Source organism: Balaenoptera physalus (assembly GCF_965194825.1).
Source record: "Balaenoptera physalus genome assembly, chromosome: 11".
Classification (NCBI taxonomy): Eukaryota; Metazoa; Chordata; class Mammalia; order Artiodactyla; family Balaenopteridae; genus Balaenoptera; species Balaenoptera physalus.
The window spans coordinates 82,494,880-82,514,717 of record NC_138896.1 but is presented as its reverse complement, the minus strand read 5'-3'; the positions used below and the strand labels follow the sequence as shown (position 1 = coordinate 82,514,717).

General features: G+C 38.6%; 1 protein-coding gene across 12 annotated transcripts in view; it reads left to right on the top strand.

The window, feature by feature from the left end:
- The window catches only part of FHIT (fragile histidine triad diadenosine triphosphatase), a 1,480,075-nt gene that overhangs the window by 36,028 nt on the left and 1,424,209 nt on the right, over window positions 1–19,838 (top strand). The window lies entirely within an intron of this gene.

The following is a 19,838-nucleotide window of genomic DNA, read 5'->3' as shown; positions in this document are numbered from 1 at the left end:
TGAAACATTACAATCGAGCTGCTTTTTATATGGAAAAATGTAATTGTTTCCTCTTTCCTAGGTATATTTATAAGCATACCTCTGTACAGCATTGTTCTTTGATTCATTGTTTAATTTCTGTTCTGCATGAAGTATTTTAATTTAAAGAATTCATTCTGGGGAATTATAGGGCTGCAGTTTCATCAAGAGTCTTTGGTGGCCAGGGTGAAATATGCCATAATTTTACATTTGTTTTCATCATCAATTATGTTTTTGACAATTTTAGGTTTTTTTTTTTTTCTGTCATTTTTATTACAGGAATCATGACCGTAACCACTTTAGTTAAAGTTGGAAAAGCCATTTTGATTTACTTTATATTTTATGTTATTCCTAACTTTATGACAAATCTACTTCTGGAGCTGAATTTTTAATATTTATTTTGAGGGTGAAAAGGAATTTTACAGGGAAATTGGAGAAAACCCCTTTTGAATAATCAAAATATGAGCTATAAAAATATTGTTTTGGGGATTTGCTTTGGGATGATTAAACTCTGGTGCATGAAAGCTCGTTGGCTTGGAATTTTTCTGTAATGGTTGGCTACTAGTGAAGAAAAAAATATCTTAAGAAGTAGATAATTCTTATATTCAGCCCTATAACTTACACATCTCTGGACCATTGAGCCACATCTTGGAATAAAGCAGTAGTTGATAGCTTTTAGAAATAAATTCTCATAAACTGTTGGAGTTAGTGATGATGTAGCAGTCTTCAGAACCTTGAGATCTTTAGGTACAGTTATGGTGCTCTCATTCTTCTTGGAAAGTATTTTCACACTGGTACAGTCTATTTCCTCTACTCTTATTGAAAACCCTTTGTTATTCTGGTAATCTGGAGTCAGACATAGATTTAGTTCTGGTTTGACTTTTATGAGCTATTGGACCATGGACAAGTTATTCACCCCCTCTGTGTTTCAGTTTCCTACTTTGTGAAATGGAAATAAAACTATTTTGCTCCTAAGGTTGTGGAGCTTAAATGAATTATTATGTGTTGAGGGCTTAGAACAGGTCCTGGTCCATGATAAGTACTCAGTAGATACTAGCTGTTGCTGCCCTTGTTAATATTACTGTCATCATCATCATCATCATCATCATCATCATCAGCGTTAGCATCCTTATGGATTTATTCATTAGATATTTTGAGGAGTCTGTTCTTTTTGGAAGTGTAAGGATAATGTTTCAAAAATGAGCATGTTGTTACTAAAGAAGGGCAAATTCTGCTTTGGCTTTAAGAATCAAATGAAAAGATAACTTTCAGGTAATATGAGAAGTGAGGCCTTTGTAAGTAAAAAGTTGTCAGGTTGAAGTTTTGTTGGTGTCAGGGTAAACACTATCTTTGGCTGTGTGTGGGCAACTACTAGTTAATATAGTCTTAAGTGAGTGATCTATTGCTACTAGTTAGATTGAGGAATTTTTGAAGAAAACCTTATTAAGTTTAGAGGAACTTCTTCCCCCTCACCTTTTTTTCCTGTCATGTATGTTTTCCCTTTTTAACTGCACTTTATTTTCTTTTGAAGTAATTGCAGTAGCGGAACTGTACCCGGGGACCCTACTCAGGGCCCTACAGTCAGCCTAAGGATAGGTGCATGACCACAAGCTTGGTTAATGGGTGCTTCTTCTTTGGAATTTGAATCTTGAGCCAAAGGATTCTCCTTTCTCCCAGTCAGCATTCTGCCCTGACAGTACCTGCCATGAGACCACTGTAGCAGTTCCCTTTTCCCAGCTTCCACATCTGTCTTGGTCACTGATGGTGTTCAGCCCTTATTTTCCAGTCTTCCATGGATTTGCCGAGCCTCCAATTTCCTTCCCATAATCCTTCTTAAATTAGTCAATTGGTTTCTGTTGCTTGCAATCACAGAACCCTAATAGAGTAGTTTACACGTTAGGGAGCTAAATTTGGAATAAGTGGGGTGTGTTTGGAGGTTTACAGTAAAAATACCATTCACTACTTTCTTCCATCATATTATAAGTAGCTGAACACTTTGCAGCAGATGACATAAGGTGAAGAGTTCTCAATTATTATTTCAAAAGTGAGCTATTTTGTTGGACTCTCCACTACTCTTGTGTTTGGTAAAAAGAAGTCACTTCTGGCTGCTTCTCGAAGCTCTCAAAGGATATGTGTATATGTGGGGGTAGAGTTGGAATTGAGAAGAGAAGCAAAGAGGTCATCCTTCCAATTTCTGGAGCCCTGGTCTCTTTGTGGCATGGGTATTGTGAAGGGACTGTGATTTCCTTCTACTTATCCCAGCATCCCAAAACAAAACTATTTAAATATTTTTATACTTTTGCCTGAATTTTTATTGCTCTTTTGAACACTTTTCTTGCCCTACTGAGCACCTTCTTTTCAATGGTGTGTAAAATGTGATTGAAAACTCAGTTACTTAGGTCTGTGGCACTGCTTGTGGTTTCCCGAGAATGGAATGGGCAAATTTGCCCTATTTCCCCTTGTGTCTTGTTTGTTGACTGCTTCTCTGTTCTGTGCAGTGCCTAGAACAAAGCTGGTTTTTTCACAGGGACATCAATTTTTCACTCCTACTGTGAATAAATAGCACGACAACATTGTATGGTGGAAAGAACCTTAGCTGAAGCATTAGGAAACATGCCTTCTAGTTTGGGCTCTGTTGCTTGCTAGCTTTATGACTCTGGGCAAGAAATCCAACTTTTCTTAAGGTCTCAGTTTTCCTCACCTGTAAAATAGGGTAACCCTTGCCTTATCTACTGCGTAGGGCTGTTTTGAGGATGATGTAAAGATAATGTATGTGAAAGTGCTTAGGAAATTAAAGTGCTGTGTAATATCAATGTCTTATTATTATTGTTAATATTATGCTATTTATATTTATTAAACAGATTGAAAAATCGAAGGATTATTTTATGACGCTGAATAGGAAAGGGAGGTAAATTAAAAAAACAAAAATAGAAACAAAACTCTGCATAGTGCTTGTGCTGGAATTCTCTGTTTGTGCCTCCAGCTCTCATTCCTCTGAAATGCTGTGTGTCCCAGGAGGCTGACTTATTGTCAGCATTCCCTGGGCTCCCTTGCTCTCTGGCTTTCCACTGGAGTAGCCAAAGGAAGGCACTGGGTGAAAATCGGAGAATGCAAGGTTGGAATATTATCCCCTACCTTCCTTGCAGCACTGCGGGTTGACAGTGGCTGTATTCCTCTAAGGAAGGCCACCAGGGTTGTTGTTGGGGGCCTCTCTTCTGCAGCTGCAGCTTTTTTCTACTATTTGGTAACTGCTCCTTCCTTTTGCCCCTTTAAGTTAGCAGTTTATTTCTGCTAACTCCAGGGTACTGTTGTCTCTTGGTTTCCCTTAACCTTGCCCACACCCTTCATTAAATTCCCCTCAATTACCCCAGGTGATGGTGCTGTCTTTTTTTATGCAAATTTTTAAAACATCTTTATTGGAGTATAATTGCTTTACAATGGTGTGTTAGTTGCTGCTGTATAACAAAGTAAATCAGCTATACGTATACATATATCCCCATATCTCCTCCCTCTTGGCATCTCCCTCCTGCCCTCCCTATCCCACCCCTCTAGGTGGTCACCCAGCACTGAGCTCATCTCCCTGTGCTGTGCGGCTGCTTCCCACTAGCTATCTATTTTACATTTGGTAGTGTATATATGTCCATGCCACTCTCTCCCTTCGTCCCAGCTTACCCTTCCCCCTCCCCGTGTCCTCAAGTCCATTCTCTACATCTGTGTCTTTATTCCTGTCCTGCCCCTGGGTTGTTCAGAACCTTTTTTTTTTTCAGATTCCATATATATGTGTTAGCATACAGTATTTGTTTTTCTCTTTCTGACTTAACTTCACTGTGTATGACAGACTCTAGGTCCATCCACCTCACTACAAATAACTCAATTTCGTTTCTTTTTATGGCTGAGTAATATTCCATTGTATATAGGTGCCACATCTTCTTTATCCATTCATCTGTTGATGGACACTTAGGTTGCTTCCATGTCCTGGCTATTGTGAATAGAGCTACAATGAACATTGTGGTACATGACTGTTTTTGAATTATGGTTTTCTCAGGGTATATGCCCAGTAGTGGGATTGCTGGGTCATATGGTACTTCTATTTTTAGTTTTTTAAGGAACCTCCATACTGTTCTCCATAGTGGCTGTATCAATTTACATCCCCACCAACAGTGCAAGAGGGTTCCCTTTTCTCCACACCCTCTCCAGCATTTATTGTTTGTAGATTTTTTGATGCTGGCCATTCTGACTGGTGTGAGGTGATACCTCATTGTAGTTTTGATTTGCATTTCTCTAATGATTAGTGATGTTGAGCCACCTTTCATGTGTTTGTTGGCAATCTGTATGTCTTCTTTGGAGAAATGTCTATTTAGATCTTCTGCCCATATTTGGATTGGGTTGTTTGTTTTTTTTGATATTGAGCTGCATGAGCTACTTGTATATTTTGGAGATAAATCCTTTGTCAGTTGCTTCATTTGCAAATATTTTCTCCCATTCTGAGGGTTGTCTTTTCGTCTTTTTTATGTTTTCCTTTTCTGTGCAAAAGCTTTTAAGTTTCATTAGGTCCCATTTGTTTATTTTTGTTTTTATTTCCATTTCTCTAGCAGGTGGGTCAAAAAGGATCTTGCTGTGATTTATGTCAAAGAGTGTTCTTCTTATGTTTTCCTCTAAAAGTTTTATAGTGCCCGGTCTTACATTTAGGTATTTCATCCATTTTGAGTTTCTTTTTGTGTATGGTGTTAGGGAGTGTTCTAATTTCATTCTTCTACATGTAGCTGTCCAGTTTTCCCAGCACCACTTATTGAAGAGGCTGTCTTTTCTCCACTGTATATTCTTGCCTCCTTTATAAAGATAAGGTGACCATATGTGTGTGGTTTTATCTCTGGGCTTTCTATCCTGTTCCTTTGATCTATATTTCTGTTTTTGTGCCAGTACCATACTGTCTGGATTACTGTAGCTTTGTAGTATAGTCTGAAGTCCGGGAACCTGATTCCTCCTGCTCCGTTTTTCTTTTTCAAGATTGCTTTGGCTCTTCGGGGTCGTTTGTGTTTCCATACGAATTGTGAAATTTTTTGTTCTAGTTCTGTGAAAAATGCCAGTGGTAGTTTGATAGGGATTGCATTGAATCTGTAGATTGCTTTGCATACTATAGTCATTTTCACAATGTTGATTCTTCCAATCCGAGAACATGCTATATCTCTCCATCTGTTGGTATCGTCTTTAATTTCTTTCATCAGTGTGTTATAGTTTTCTGCATAGAGGTCTTTTGTCTACTTAGGTAGGTTTATTCCTAGGTATTTAATTCTTTTTGTTGCAATGGTAAATGGGAGTGTTTCCTTAATTTCTTTTTCAGATTTTTCATCATTAGTGTATAGGAATGCAAGAGATTTCTGTGCATTGATTTTGTATCCTGCTACTATACCAAATTCATTGATTAGCTCTAGAAGTTTTCTGGTAGCATCTTTAGGATTCTCTGTGTTTACTATCATGTCATCTGCAAACAGTGACAGCTTTACTTCTTCTTTTCCGATTTGGATTCCTTTTATTTCTTTTTTTTTTCTGACTGCCATGGCTAAAGCTTCCAAAACTATGTTGAATAATAGTGGTGAGAGTGGACAACCTTGTCTTGTTCCTGATCTTAGAGGAAATGGTTTCAGTTTTTCGCCATTGAGAACGACGTTGGCTGTGGGTTTGTCATATATGGCCTTTATTATGTTGAGGTAAGTTCTCTCTATGCCTACTTTCTGTAGGGTTTTTATCATAAATGGGTGTTGAATTTTGTCAAAAGCCCTTTCTGCATCTATTGAGGTGATCATATGGTTTTTATCCTTCAGCTTGTTAATATGGTTTGTCACATTGATTGATTTGCTTATTTTGAAGAATGCTTGAGTTCCTGGGATAAAGCCCACTTGATCATGGTGTATGATCCTTTTAATGTGCTGTTGGATTCTGTTTGCTAGTATTTTGTTGAGGATTTTTGCATCTGTGTTCATCAGTGATATTGGTCTGTAGTTTTCTTTTTTTGTGACATCTTTGTCTGGTTTTGGTATCAGGGTGATGGTGGCCTCGTAGAAGGAGTTTGGGAGTGTTCCTCCCTCTGCTATATTTTGCAAGACTCTTAGAAGGATAGGTGTTAGCTCTTCTCTAAATGTTTGATAGAATTTGCCTGTGAAGCCATCTGGTCCTGGGCTTTTGTTTGTTGGAAGATTTTTAGTCACAGTTTGAATTTCAGTGCTTGTGATGGGTCTGTTCATATTTTCTATTTCTTTCTGGTTCAGTCTCGGAAGGGTGTGCATTTCTAAGAATTTGTTCATTTCTTCCAGGTTGTCCATTTTATTGGCATATAGTCGCTTGTAGTAGTCTCTCATGATTGTTTGTATTTCTGCAGTGTCAGTTGTTACTTCCCCTTTTTCATTTCTAATTCTATTGATTTGAGTCTTCTCCCTTTTTTCTTGATGAGTCTAGCTACTGGTTTATCAATTTTGTTTATCATCTCAAAGAACCAGCTTTTAATTTTATTGATCTTTGTTATCGTTTCCTTCATTTGTTTTTCATTTATTTCTGATCTGATCTGTATGATTTCTTTCCTTCTGCTAACTTTGGGGTTTTTTTGTTCTTCTTTCTCCGATTGCTTTAGGTGTAAGGTTAGGTTGTTTATTTGAGATGTTTCTTGTTTCTTAAGGTAGGATTGTATTGCTATAAACGTCCCTCTTAGAACTGGTTTTGCTGCATCCCATAGGTTTTGCGTCGTCTTGTTTTCATTGTCATGTGTTTCTAGGTATTTTTTGATTTCCTCTTTGATTTCTTCAGTGATCTCTTGGTTATTAAGTAGTGTATTGTTTGGCCTACATGTGTTTGTATTTTTTACAGATTTTTTCCTGTAATTGATATCTAGTCTCATAGCCTTGTGGTCAGAAAAGATACTTGATACGATTTCAATTTTCTTAAATTTACCAAAGCTTGACTTGTGACCCAAGATATGATCTATCCTGGAGAATTTTCCATGATCACTAGAGAAGAATGTGTATTCTGTTGTTTTTGGTTGGAATGTCCTATAAATATCATTTAAGTCCACCTTGTTTAATGTATCATTTAAAGCTTGTGTTTCCTTATTAATTTTCGTTTCGGATGATCTGTTCTTTGGTGAAAGTGGGGTGTTAAAGTCCCCTACTATGATTGTGTTACTGTCGATTTCCCCTTTTATGGCTGTTAGTATTTGCCTTATGTATTGAGGTGCTCCTATGTTGGGTGCATAAATATTTACAATTGTTATATTTTCTTCTTGGATTGATCCCTTGATCATTATATAGTGTCCTTCTTTGTCTCTTGTAATACTCTTTGTTTTAAAGTTTATTTTGCCTGATATGAGAACTGCTATTCCAGCTTTCTTTTGATTTCCATTTGCATGGAATATCTTTTTCCATCCCCTCACTTTCAGTCTGTTTGTGTCCCTAGGTCTGAAGTGGGTCTCTTGTAGACGGCACATATATGGGTCTTGTTTTTATATCCATTCAGCCAGTCTGTGTCTTTTGGTTGGAACCTTTAATCCATTTACATTTAAGGTAATTATCGATATGTATGTTCCTATTCCCATTTTCTTAATTGTTTTGAGTTTCTTATTGTAGGTCTTTTCCTTCTCTTGTGTCTCCTGCCTAGAGAAGTTTCTTTAGCATTTGTTTTAAAGCTGGTTTGGTGGTGCTCAATTCTTTTAGCTTTTGCCTGTCTGTAAAGGTTTTAATTTCTCCGTCAAATCTGAATGAGATCCTTGCTGGATAGAGTAATCTTTGTTGGAGGTTATTCCTTTTCATCACTTTAAATATGTCCTGCCACTCCCTTCTGGCTTGCAGAGTTTCTGCTGAAAGATCATCTGTTAATCTTTTGGGGATTCCCTTGTATGTTATGTGTTGTTTTTCCCTTGCTGCTTTTAATTTTTTTCATTGTATTTAATTTTTGATACTGGGATTAATATGTGTCTTGACGTGTGCCTCCTTGGATTTATCCAGTATGGGACTCTCTGTGCTTCCTGGACTTGATTGACTATTTCCTTTCCCATATTAGGGAAGTTTTCAACTATAATCTCTTCAGATATTTTCTCAGTCCCCTTCTTTTTCTCTTTTTCTTCTGGGACCCCTATATTTCAAATGTTGGTGTGTTTAATGTTTTCCCAGAGGTCTCTGAGACTGTCCTCAATTCTTTTCATTCTTTTTTCTTTATTCTGCTCTGTGGGAGTTATTTCCATTATTTTATCTTCCAGGTCACTTATCCGTTCTTCTGCCTCAGTTTTTCTGCTATTGATTCCTTCTAGAGAATTTTTAATTTCATTTATTGTGGTGTTCATCATTTTTTGTTTGCTCTTTAGGTCTTATAGGTCCTTGTTAACTGTGTATTGTATTTTCTCTATTCTATTTCTGAGATTTTGGATCATGTTTACTATCATTACTCTGAATTGTTTTTCAGGTAGACTGCCTATTTCCTCTTCATTTGTTTGGTCTGTTGGGTTTTTACCTTGCTCCTTCATCTGCTGTGTGTTTCTCTGTCTTCTCATTTTGCTTAACTTACTGTGTTTGGGGTCTCCTTTTCGCAGGCTGCAGGTTCGTAGTTCCCGTTGTTTTTGGTGTCTGTCCCCAGTGGCTAAGGTTGGTTCAGTGGTTTGTGTAGGCTTCCTGGTAGAGGGGACTAGTGCCTGTGTTCTGGTGGATGAGGTTGGATCTTGTCTTTCTGGTGGGTAGGTCCACGTCTGGTGGTGTGTTTTGGGGTGTCTGGGGCCTTATTATGATTTTAGGCAGCCTCTCTGCTAATAGGTGGGGTTGTGTTCCTGTCTTGCTTGGCATAGCTTGTCCGGCACTGTAACTTGCTGGTCATTGAGTGGAGCTTGGTCTTAGCGTTGAGATGGAGATCTCTGGGAGAGCTTTTGCTGTTTGTTATTGCGTGGAGCTGGGAGGTCTCTGGTGGACCAATGTCCTGAACTCGACTCTCTCACCTCAGAGGCACAGACCTAACACCTGGCCAGAGCATCATGTTGATAGGAAGCTCTAAAAAGTATACTAAAAAAAAACTGGACAGACAGAACCTTAGGAGAAATGGTAAAAGCAAAGCTATACAGACAAAATCATACAAAGAAGCATACACATACTCACAATAAGAGATAAAGGAAAAAAATATATGTATCTTTTGGGAAGTCTGAGGTCTTCTGCCAGTGTTCAGTAGGTGTTCTGTAGGAGTTGTTCCACATGTAGATATATTTCTGATGTATTTGTGGGGAGGAAGGTAATCTCCACGTCTTACTCCTCTGCCATCTTGAAGGTCTCCACCCTTTTTTTTTCCTTTTCCTTTGTGCTTCGTCTAGTTTCACTTGTTCTTAGGGTGCCAAGTGCTGAGGCCTTGCAGTCGGCACTTCAGACCAGAGTTCAGAGTGCGAAGTGGCTGCACAGGACACTTCAGTTCCAAGGGGCCATGTTCCCAAGCTCTGTGCACACACTGTGCTTCAACTTCTATCTTTATATTTCTGCCATTCTCAATTCAATTCAACAAATGTCTTTCTAAGACTTAACAGTGTACCAGGGGCATAGTAAGTGTTTACTTACTATGAACTGGACATTTTGGTGGTACAGTTGGGGGGAGTATATAAATCAGTTTTTAAAAAAGCAAGTTTTGGTAAACTGAAAAACTTTATGTTAATCCTAGTTTATAAAGACGTCCAATATTTATGCTTATGCACGCTGTGAATTATCTTTTGAAGTTCATTTTTATTTTTATCAATGCAACATACCTACATTGTTTGAATAAAACAGCACTAAAAAGGAAATACTGAAAAACTGCACACCAACCCCTTCTTCGACCTTCCTCCCTCTCTTCTGACCCCCTCCCCCAAATTGCAACTTTCAACTCTGATACTTCTGGTGTTTATCTCTATGTTTCTAAGTAACATGCTTATACTTTTTTTCCAGGTACATCAAGTTTAGCAGTAGCTCTTTGACACTCCCACTCCTACCACTTTTGGTCCCCACAGGCTCCTAAAATAATTATATTACAATTTTTTGTTTAAATCAATATATAATATTTACATTATTATGTTATTACGGTTGGTAATATTTTCTTTAACATATAACCTTTTGTCTTCCTTGGAATTAATGTATGCTTTAAAAAAAATTGCTTAGGCTCTACCTTATGAGGTAGGTAGTAATAGAATTTCCATTTTATAGATGTCGAAATTGAGGCTTAAGGCTAAGGATTTTGCCTAGAGTCACACAGCTAATAAGTGTTAGGTTTGGGGTTAGACTTCAGCTAGTCTGCCTACAAAGCCTGCATTCCTGATCATGAGATTATTTACAAACACTATCACTTAAGTTATCCTAAAGGCTACATTAAAAATACAAAACAAAAACCAGTAAAAACCAAACTTGAGTTCTTTCTTCAGAGATTCAGGATCAGTAGTTCTTGGGAGGGGACCAAAAATCTGTATTTTTAAAAGCTCCATAAGTGATTCCATTGATCAGTAGGTTTTGAGAACTTCAATCACCATCATCACCATCATGATTATCTACATCATCACATCCACCATCATCACCACCACCACTTCCATCAGCAGCAACAAATGACAGTCTTGTACAGTGCTCTCAGTAGCTGAGCAGAAATTGTGGTATCCATTAAAGCAGTTGCTTTTTGACCTCTTAGGTGAGCTCGCACTGGTGGGTGATTCAGGTAATGATTTATCCAGTCATTTTTAAGTTTGGCAAGTGCTTTGGGAGGAACTGTGCCCCACAGAAGTGGATAAGGTAATTTTTTTCAGCTCAGCTGGTTGTTACTTTATCTGGTATAAAGGCAATGAGGAGATTGTCCCTGTACTTAACCCTGACCTTAAAGGGACTCACTTTTTTTCTGAGAATGCCCAAAAGTGACATCTAGCGGAAATACAGAGCTCACGTAAAGGAGAAATTTTGATGTCTTTGTTCTGTTTGATTTCCATCCTCCCTCTTCCCCCAATGCTTGTGGCATTTCTTGTTTATCAGGCAGGAGAGAAGCAGTAAAATTTGGCCTGGGGTTTTCTCATCCCTAGGTGTGAAATTATTTCAGAACTAAAATAATAATACTTTGCATTTCTATAGGACTTTTATTTGAAGATCTAAAAGTGTTAATAGAGCTTGCCAGCACCCTCTGAAGTAGATAAGTATTATTAGAGAAGATTTCCTCCAAGAACATTTTCACTTCATATCCCATGTGTGACTTGAAAATGCTTTTGTATTATTTGGGAATCTCAACTTTATAAAGTGCCTTGTATATAGGGCACTTCTTTTCTTTATATTCAATTTTCATTAATTCCCAGCACATTGAGGGAAATATAGTCATGTCTCATGAATGGGTGTGGCGTTATTTAGAGAAAAAATAAAGGCATTCTTTTATTGCCTTTTATTTGAATGTTTTGAAAATGTTCAGTAGTATTCACCAGCTATGGAACTGTCTATCTTACAGTTAATTTTCCTTTTTTAAGGTAGCAGGACTTGTAATATATTGAATAACTAGTGGGAACTTGGACTGATAGTGTGGTGTCCTTCGGGAGCTCATGACATGTCAAGCCAATTAAAAATACAAACCTAGTTTGCATTCTGAATTAAAGGTTTCATTTTGAAAAATTGTTTTGAATGTTGCATGAATGAATTTTAATCACACATGCATGCATACTTGGTTACATTTTTTTTACCTCTGAATTTTGGAAGTGCTATCTCAGTGAAGTTTAGGGTTTCTGCTCACTTAGTGTCATTGATGCAAAAGTGCTGCAGGTCTTGCCTAGCACAGAACATTCAGGAAAAGGCCTTCTGATTCTTAGTCCACGCTGGTCACCCTGGGAAGCTCCTTGTCCATGCAGTATTAGGTGACCCTGCTGTGTCTATGCAAAGGACATAGACACAGGATCTTTCACTGTGGCTTCAGGGCCCCAATATTTATTTTCCCAGCATCCTCTCACAGTTCCCATCAAAAGTCCTATCACTTCCCTAGAGTTGCTGCTAGGGAATAGGGTGCCAACCTCCACTACTTTAAGGTACTGGAAAACCTCTAGCCTCTCCCCAATAGTGGGAAAGCACAATTTTAGGTAAACAAGATCTAAGGAAACAGAACAGTTTAAATGGAACAGAGCAATCGAAATTTGTCTGTGTCCCTGTCCAGAAATGCTGGTGTCTAGCACCATGAGTTCAGGCTTTTGAAAGAAAAATCTTTAGTGGGGGTTGGATTTTGAGGGTTAGAGATTTCTTCTAGTGCTTTCTGCTTTTGGACATGCCCCTAAGATAAAGGGAATTTTGACGTTCTTGAGATAAGAAAGGGAAAAATATACACAGGAGGAATAACAAAACATACCAATTGATATCTTTAAATTATGCTGCCCCAAATTCACTGCTGAGACAAGGAGACGCATCAGCATTCGTGGGGTGCTTTATGACTCTCATGATGGAGAGAGTGTGTCAAATGATCACATGGTTAATACTTTTCCTGGCATCTCAGTTGTCTTCCTTTTTGGGAAAAATTCACTTAAGACCCATCATCTGAAGGTTTGGAGGAATATGGGCAGAATTATGAATCTCTATACCATTTTTTCTGAGTCTTTTGCTCAAAGGAGGTCACATTAATTTGCTGCTAATTATGTGAAGATAGATTTATCAGTGAAGATAGTTTTTGGTGCAGGTAGTCAAAAGTCTACTCAAAATGGGAGTAGATAATAAGGGAATTAAAAAAAGAAGCTTCCTACCCTCTCCATGTCTACCTGCTGAGCCCCTTGGATGTCATGATTGATGGAAAGGCATTACAGAACCCTGGCTCTGAATGTGTGGAATCCAACCTCAATCCACTTTTTCCTGGTGCCAAGCAACTGGGGACCCACCAGGGTGCCTTTGGTGGTTGTCACTCTGCAGCAGGGAGAGGATTTTGAGCACTAGGCTGTCGACAGATTGCTAAGCATTGGCAATTATTTTGTGAATTTCTCTTCTAACTTACATTTGAACACAAAATAAAACCCATCAGAATAAAGAAAATGAGCTATCTCAAGGAACTAAACATCCTGAGAGAGGTAGTTCCAGGTTTTGTTAATTCAGTGACTCAGCAATGTCATTAGAGTCTTCATTTCTTGCTCCTTTTTCTCTGCCACCTTCAGTGTGCTGACTTGGTCCTCCGACTGGCTGCCCTCTTGGTCCTAAGATGCCTGCTTCATTTTGGAGAGTCATCTGCACATAAGTAGCATCCATTGGTATAAGAGACTGTCTATTCTTGCGTGTCCCTTTTTAAATGCAAGGGGACTTTCCTGTAACCTCTCCAGCAGGCTTCTCCTTGGGTTGCATTTGGCTGATTACAGCTACATACTCCTTCCTAAGTCAGTGGCACACGGGATGGGATTACCTTGATTGGCTTAAATTGGTGCTTTCCAATTTAAGTTTGTTCTTGTCATGGTACACATAGAAAATGATAACATCTGGTCAGAACATTAAGTAAACAGAAGAGGCTGCTCACAGCTGGAGGTGGTTGGTGTGTGTGTGTTTGTGTGTGTGTGTGTTGAGGGTGTGGGTGGGGGATCTGGCTGACCTGGCTGCCCTAGGGGCTAAAGGGGTGGATATCTGAGCAACTATAACCCATTCTCTGGTTTAAACTAATCAGGGTTTACCCCTGAGCTGGGATAATCTCACCTTCCCTAGGCTCTTGGGTTTGTGGAGGTAAGACCCTCCAATAAAATTGGGGTTTTACCTGTAAGGCAGCAGAGGGAGTGGCTGTTCAATAGGCCCTCAGCTGTGTCTTTGCATGTGTACCTAATGTCCTTCTTTAGTGCCTTGTTGAGAAAGGAACAAGTCTTGCAAATTTTAAGCCTTGGTGTTTATTTGTATATCAAATGAATGAATATGTACTCATATACGAGACTAACCTATGCATTCAATGCCACTGACTTCCTGTGGTGTGCCAGGAATGTGCTGTATGAGGTGCAAGAAACATGAGCCCTGCTGATGATTTTACAGTCTAGGGAGGGAGACAGAGCATAACTATTGAACAATGCATGCATTATTAAAAGTTATGTTAAGTCCTATACAGGAAACAACAGGAGGCAAAGCAGAGCAAACCTCCTCCTGTGGAGTGGTCCGGGAGGGCTTCTTTGAGTTAATGGCATTTTAGCTGAGATCTGAAGGAATGACAAGGGGGAGGGGGACAATCAGCCATGCAGAGTGGGGAAAGAGGGATTATAGTTCTGACCCTTGTAACTGTGTCTTAGGATTCATTTGTTTTCAAGAAGCAAAACAAACAACAACAAAAACAACAAAAGATGTGGCACTTCCTATAAGACCACAGGACAGCTTACTGATTTGAGGGCAGGCAGGACCGAGAGCTTCCTGAGGCACTGGACCAGGAAGTGGTTGACCCTCAAGAGCTAACAGGAGCAGGACAGGTAAATGGATAAACATGTCTGCTCCACACTGTCTCTCAGTATGTCTATCCTAAAGCACAGTGCCTGTCTTGGGAGCTGCATAGCCTCTCCTCTGCTTCCCCCGCATACTGGCTGCTCTGGTCTGCATTGCCGCATCCACCCTGACTGCCTCTGCAGCTTCCTCTGCCCCATTCAAGAGGTTGATAGAGACTAACAGGAATTACTTCATTCCAATTCCTCTTTCCTGGGGGAAAGTATCTAAGTGGCTTGCTGTAGGTCAGGTGCCCACCTTTGTTGGAGTCCTCTGTGTCCCAGGCACAAGGTCCACTTGGCTGGCTGCCTACTTAATTCTACTTAATTCTATTCAGCAGGATAGGGAGAGACTTTCTGAGAAGGTGGAATATAGGGCAGTCGAATGGATTAACACCCCTGTTAAATGCTGCTTTTTATTTTTTTATTATTATTATTTTAAATTATTTATTTATTTATTTGGCTGCACCGGTTCTTAGTTGAGGCACGTAGTTTCAGTTGCGGCATAGGAGACCTTCAGTTGCGGCATGAGGGATCTTTTAGTTGCGGCATGAGGGATCTTTTAGTTGCAGCATGAGGGATCTTTTTAGTCGCAGCATGCGGGATCTTTATTGCAGGATGTGAATTCTTATCTGTGGCATGTGGGATCTAGTTCCCTGACCAGGGATTGAACCCAGGCCCCCTGCATTGAGAGCGTGGAGTCTTAGCCACTGGACCACCAGGGAAGTCCCCGAAATGCTGGTCTTTAGATTCTCCAACATTAGTAACACTGGTAGAGTCCTGGTGATGTAAATAACTTAGTTACTACCTGAGTTATTTAGTTGACTACTGATGCCTACTGCAGGGTACTGCATACAGCGCATACTTAAGAAGTAATTAGCAGTGGTGATGATAACAAAGTTGAACCTGAGATATATGGTAGTTCTTTCTCAATGGTGCAGGTCAGTTATGTTGGGAATGCTTTAATGGGAATGCTTCTTTGTTTTGAGGATGAAAAACACTTTTTAAAATGCAAGTCTATATCTTTTTTTCCTCCAGTTTTACTGAGAAATAATTGACATCACTGATAACTTTAAAGCATACAGCATGATGGTTTGATTTACATATACTTTGAAATGGTTACCACAATAGGTTCAGCTAACCCTCATCTTCTCATATAGACACAATAAAAAGGAAAAAAAGGAAAAAAGGAAAAAAAATCTCCTTGTGATGAGAACTTTTAAGGTTTACTCTCTTAATTTTACTATATATCATGCAGCAGTGTTAGCTGTAGTTATCATGTTTCATCTCTAGTACTAATTTATAACTGGAAGTTTGTACCTTTTGACTGCCTTCCTCCAACTCCTCCCCCTCCACCCTCCATCTCCGATAATCAGAAGTCTGATCTCTTTTTCTATGAGTATTATTTTATTTTTTAAGATCCCACATATAAGTGAAATCATAGAACATTTGTCTTTCTCTCTCTGACTTATTTCATTAGCATAATGCCTTCAAGGTCCATCCATGGTGTCGCAAATGGTAGGATTCCTTCTTTTTTGTGGCTGAATAGTATTTCATTGTATATATATATACTGTATATACATGGATGGACGCTTAGGTTGTTACCATTTCTTGGGTATTGTAAATAATGCTGCTGTGAAAATGGGGGTGCAGATAGCTTTTCAAGTTTGTGTTTTTGTTTCCTTTGGATGTATTCCCAGAAGTGGAATTGCTGCATCATGTGGTAGCTGATTGTTGGTTTTTTTTTTTTGAGGCTCTTCCATACTGTTTTCTATAATGGCTATACCAATTTATAATCCTACTAATAGTACAGAAGGATACCCTTTTTTCCTACATCCATGTCAGCATTTGTTGTCACTCATCTCTTCGGTAATGGCCAATCTAACAGGCATGAGGTGATGTCTCATGGTTTTAATTTGCATTTCCCTAATGATGGTAATGTTGAGCATCTTTTCATGTACCTGTTGACCTTTTGTATATCTTCTTTGGAGAAATGTCTGTTCAGGTCCTTTGCCCTTTTTTTTTTTTTTTTTAAAGAGAGATGGGGAGATGTCAATTGAAAATTTTTTTTTAATTAATTAATTAATTAATTTTTGGCTGCGTTGGGTCTTCGTTGCTGCACATGGGCTTTCTCTAGTTGCGGCGAGCCGGGGCTACTCTTTGTTGCAGTGCGCAGGCCTCATTGCGGTGGCTTCCCTTGTTGCAGAGCATGGGCTCTAGGCACGGAGGGCTGGCTCTAGAGTGCAGGCTCAGCAGCTGTGGTGCACAGGCTTAGTTGCTCCGCGGCATGTGGGATCTTCCCGGACCAGGGCTCGAACCTGTGTCCCCTGCACTGGCAGGTGGATTCTTAACCACTGCGCCACCAGGGAAGCCCCTTTGCCCATTTTTTAATTGGGTTATTTGATTTTTTGCTATTGAATTATATGAGTTCTTTACATATTTTGGATATTAAACCTTATCAGATACATGGTTTGCAAATATTTTTCCCATTTGATAGGTTTATCTTTTCACTTTACTGATGGTTTCTTTTGCTGTGCAGAAAGTTTGTTGTTTGATATATTCCCACTTGTTTATTTTTTATTTTGTTGCTTATGCTTTAGGTTTCATATCTAAAAAAATCATGAATACAACTCGTGTCAAGGAGCTTTGTTCCTGTGTTTTCTTCTAGCAGTTTCATGGTTTCAGGTTTTACATTTAAGTCTTCAATCCATTTTGAGTTAATTTTTGTGGATGGTGTGAGATATGGGTCCAGTTTCATTCTTTTACATGTGAATATCCAATTGTCCTGGCACCATTTATTGAAGAGACTGTCTTTTTTCCATTGAGTATCTTTGGCTCCCTTGTCAAATATTAGTTTTCCATATATGCTTGAGTTTGGGCTCTCAGTTCTGCTCCATTGGTCTATTTGTCTGTTTTTATGCCAATATCAAACTGTTTTGATGACTATAGCTGTATAGTATAGCTTGAAATCAGGAAGAAATTTGCTGTGTGGCAGCAACTGCGTACATTGTGTTTACAACTATTTAACATAGCATTTACATTGTATTAGGTGTTTTAAGTAATCTAGAGATGATTTAAAATATATATGAGGATGTGTGTAGGTAATATGCAAATACTATGCCATTTTATATAAGGGACTTGAGTGTCCATGGATTTTGGTATCCTTGGGGGTTCCTGGAACCAATTCCCTGTGTATACTGAGGGACAGCTGTATAACTATCTCTGCTTGTTTTAGGGTTACCATTTGCTTGAAATGTTTTTTCACCCTTAGTCTATGTATATTGTTAAGGCTGAAGTGAATCTTTTGAAGGCAGTATATTGTTAGATCTTGTTTTTTATCCATTCAGCCATTCTGTGCCTTTTAACTGGAGAATTTAATTTATTTATGTTTAAAGTTATTATTAATAGGTAAGGACTTACTATTGACATTTTGTTCATTGTTTTCTGGTTGTTTTGTAGATTTGTTGTTCCTTGTTTCTTATCCTCATGCCTTTTTATCATTTGATGTCTTTTGGTATCAGTATGCTTTAACTTCTTTATTGTGTTCCTTTGTGTAATTACTACAGGATTTTCCCTTGTGGCTACCATGAGGCTTACGTAAAATATCTTAAACTTGTAACACCCTATTTTAAACTTATAACAACTTAACTTCAGTAGAATTCATAAACTTTACACTTTTACTTCTCTTCCTGTCCACATTTTATATATTGTATAATAACAGATTATTGTGCTTGTGGTTATTTTTACTGCTGAAAAAAAAAAAATTTTTAGGGACTTCCCTGGTGGTGCAGTGGTTAAGAATCTGCCTGCCAGTGCAGGGGGCCTGGGTTCAATCCCTGGTCCAGGAAGATCCCACATGCTGAGTAGCAACTAAGCCCGTACGCCACAACTACTGAGCCTGCGCTCTAGAGCCCACGAGCCACAACTATTGAGCCTGCGTGCCACAACTGCTGAAGAGCACGTGCCTAGAGCTTGTGCTCTGCAACAAGAGAAGCCACCTCAATGATAAGCCTGCACACCGCAATGAAGAGTAGCCCCTGCTCGCCACAACTAGAGGAAGCCCACGTGCAGCAACAAAGACACAACACAGCCAAAAATAAATAAATAAATAAATAAATTTATTTAAAAAAAAAACTTTTAAATTAGAGTTTTAAGTGAGTGATGCACCACTATTACCATATTGCAGAATCTAACTGTGACTGTATATTTATCGTTACCAGTGAGATTTGTACTCCCTTTTTTGTTTTTATGATGTTAATTAGCATTCTTTTACTTCCACTCAGAGACCTCCCTTTAGCATTTCTTGTAAGGCAGGTCTGGTGGTAATGAATTCCCTTAGCTTTTGTTTGTTAGGAAATGTCTTTATCTCTTGTTTCTGAAGGACAGTGTCACTGGGTATAGAATTCTTGGTTGACAGTTATTTTCTTTCAATATTTTGATTTTGTGATCCCATTTTTTCCTGGCCTAAAAATTTCTGTTAATAAATCTGCCCATAGTCTTTTGGGAATTCCTTTGTATGTAACTTCTCTCTTTTCTCTTGCTGTTCTTAAATTTTTTTCTTTGTTTTTGACTTTTTATAATTTGATTGTAATGTGTCTTAGTATAGCCCTATTTGGGTTCAACTTTTTTGGAATCCTTTGGGCCTCGGGATCTGGATGTCTATTTCTCTCCTCAGGTTCCGGAAGTTTTCAGCCATTATTGCTTTAAATATACTTTCTGTCCCTTTCTCTTTCTCTTCTGTTTCTGGGATACTGTGAATATTATTTCTTTTCATTGTGTCCCGTAATTCCTGTAGGCTTCCTTTACTTTTTTTAATTCTTTTTACTTTTTGCTCCTCTGACTGGGTAATTTCCAGTGTCCTATCTTTCAGGTCACTGATTCTTTCTTCTGCATGGTTGAGTCTGCTTTTGAAACTCTATCAATTTCTTTGGTTCAGTATTTGTATTTTCCAACTTTAGGATTTCTGGTTGATGTTGGTTTTTTTGTTGTTTTTTTAATAGTTAAACTTCTTATTTTGTTCATGCATTGCTCGTGTAATTTCGTTTAGTTGTCTGTGTTTTCTTGTAGTTCACTAAATATCCTTAAGAGGATTATTCTGAATTCTTTGACAGTTTATACATCTCCATTTCTCTAGGATCAGTTATTGGAGCTTTATTACTTTCCTTTGGTGGTACCATATTTACTTGCTTTTTCATGATCCTTAATTCTTTACATTGGTATCTGCTCATTTGAGTAATAGGGCTCCTCTTCTGGACTTTACAGGCTTGCTTTGGTACAGACAGTTTTTCACCAGTCAGCTCAGTTTGGGTTTCTGAGTGTATCTGCTAGTGATGTCCTTGGGCAGGTGGGACCTGCTGTTATGGTCTATTTTTGGACAAGGCAACTGTTTGAGCTCTGAGGATGGGGA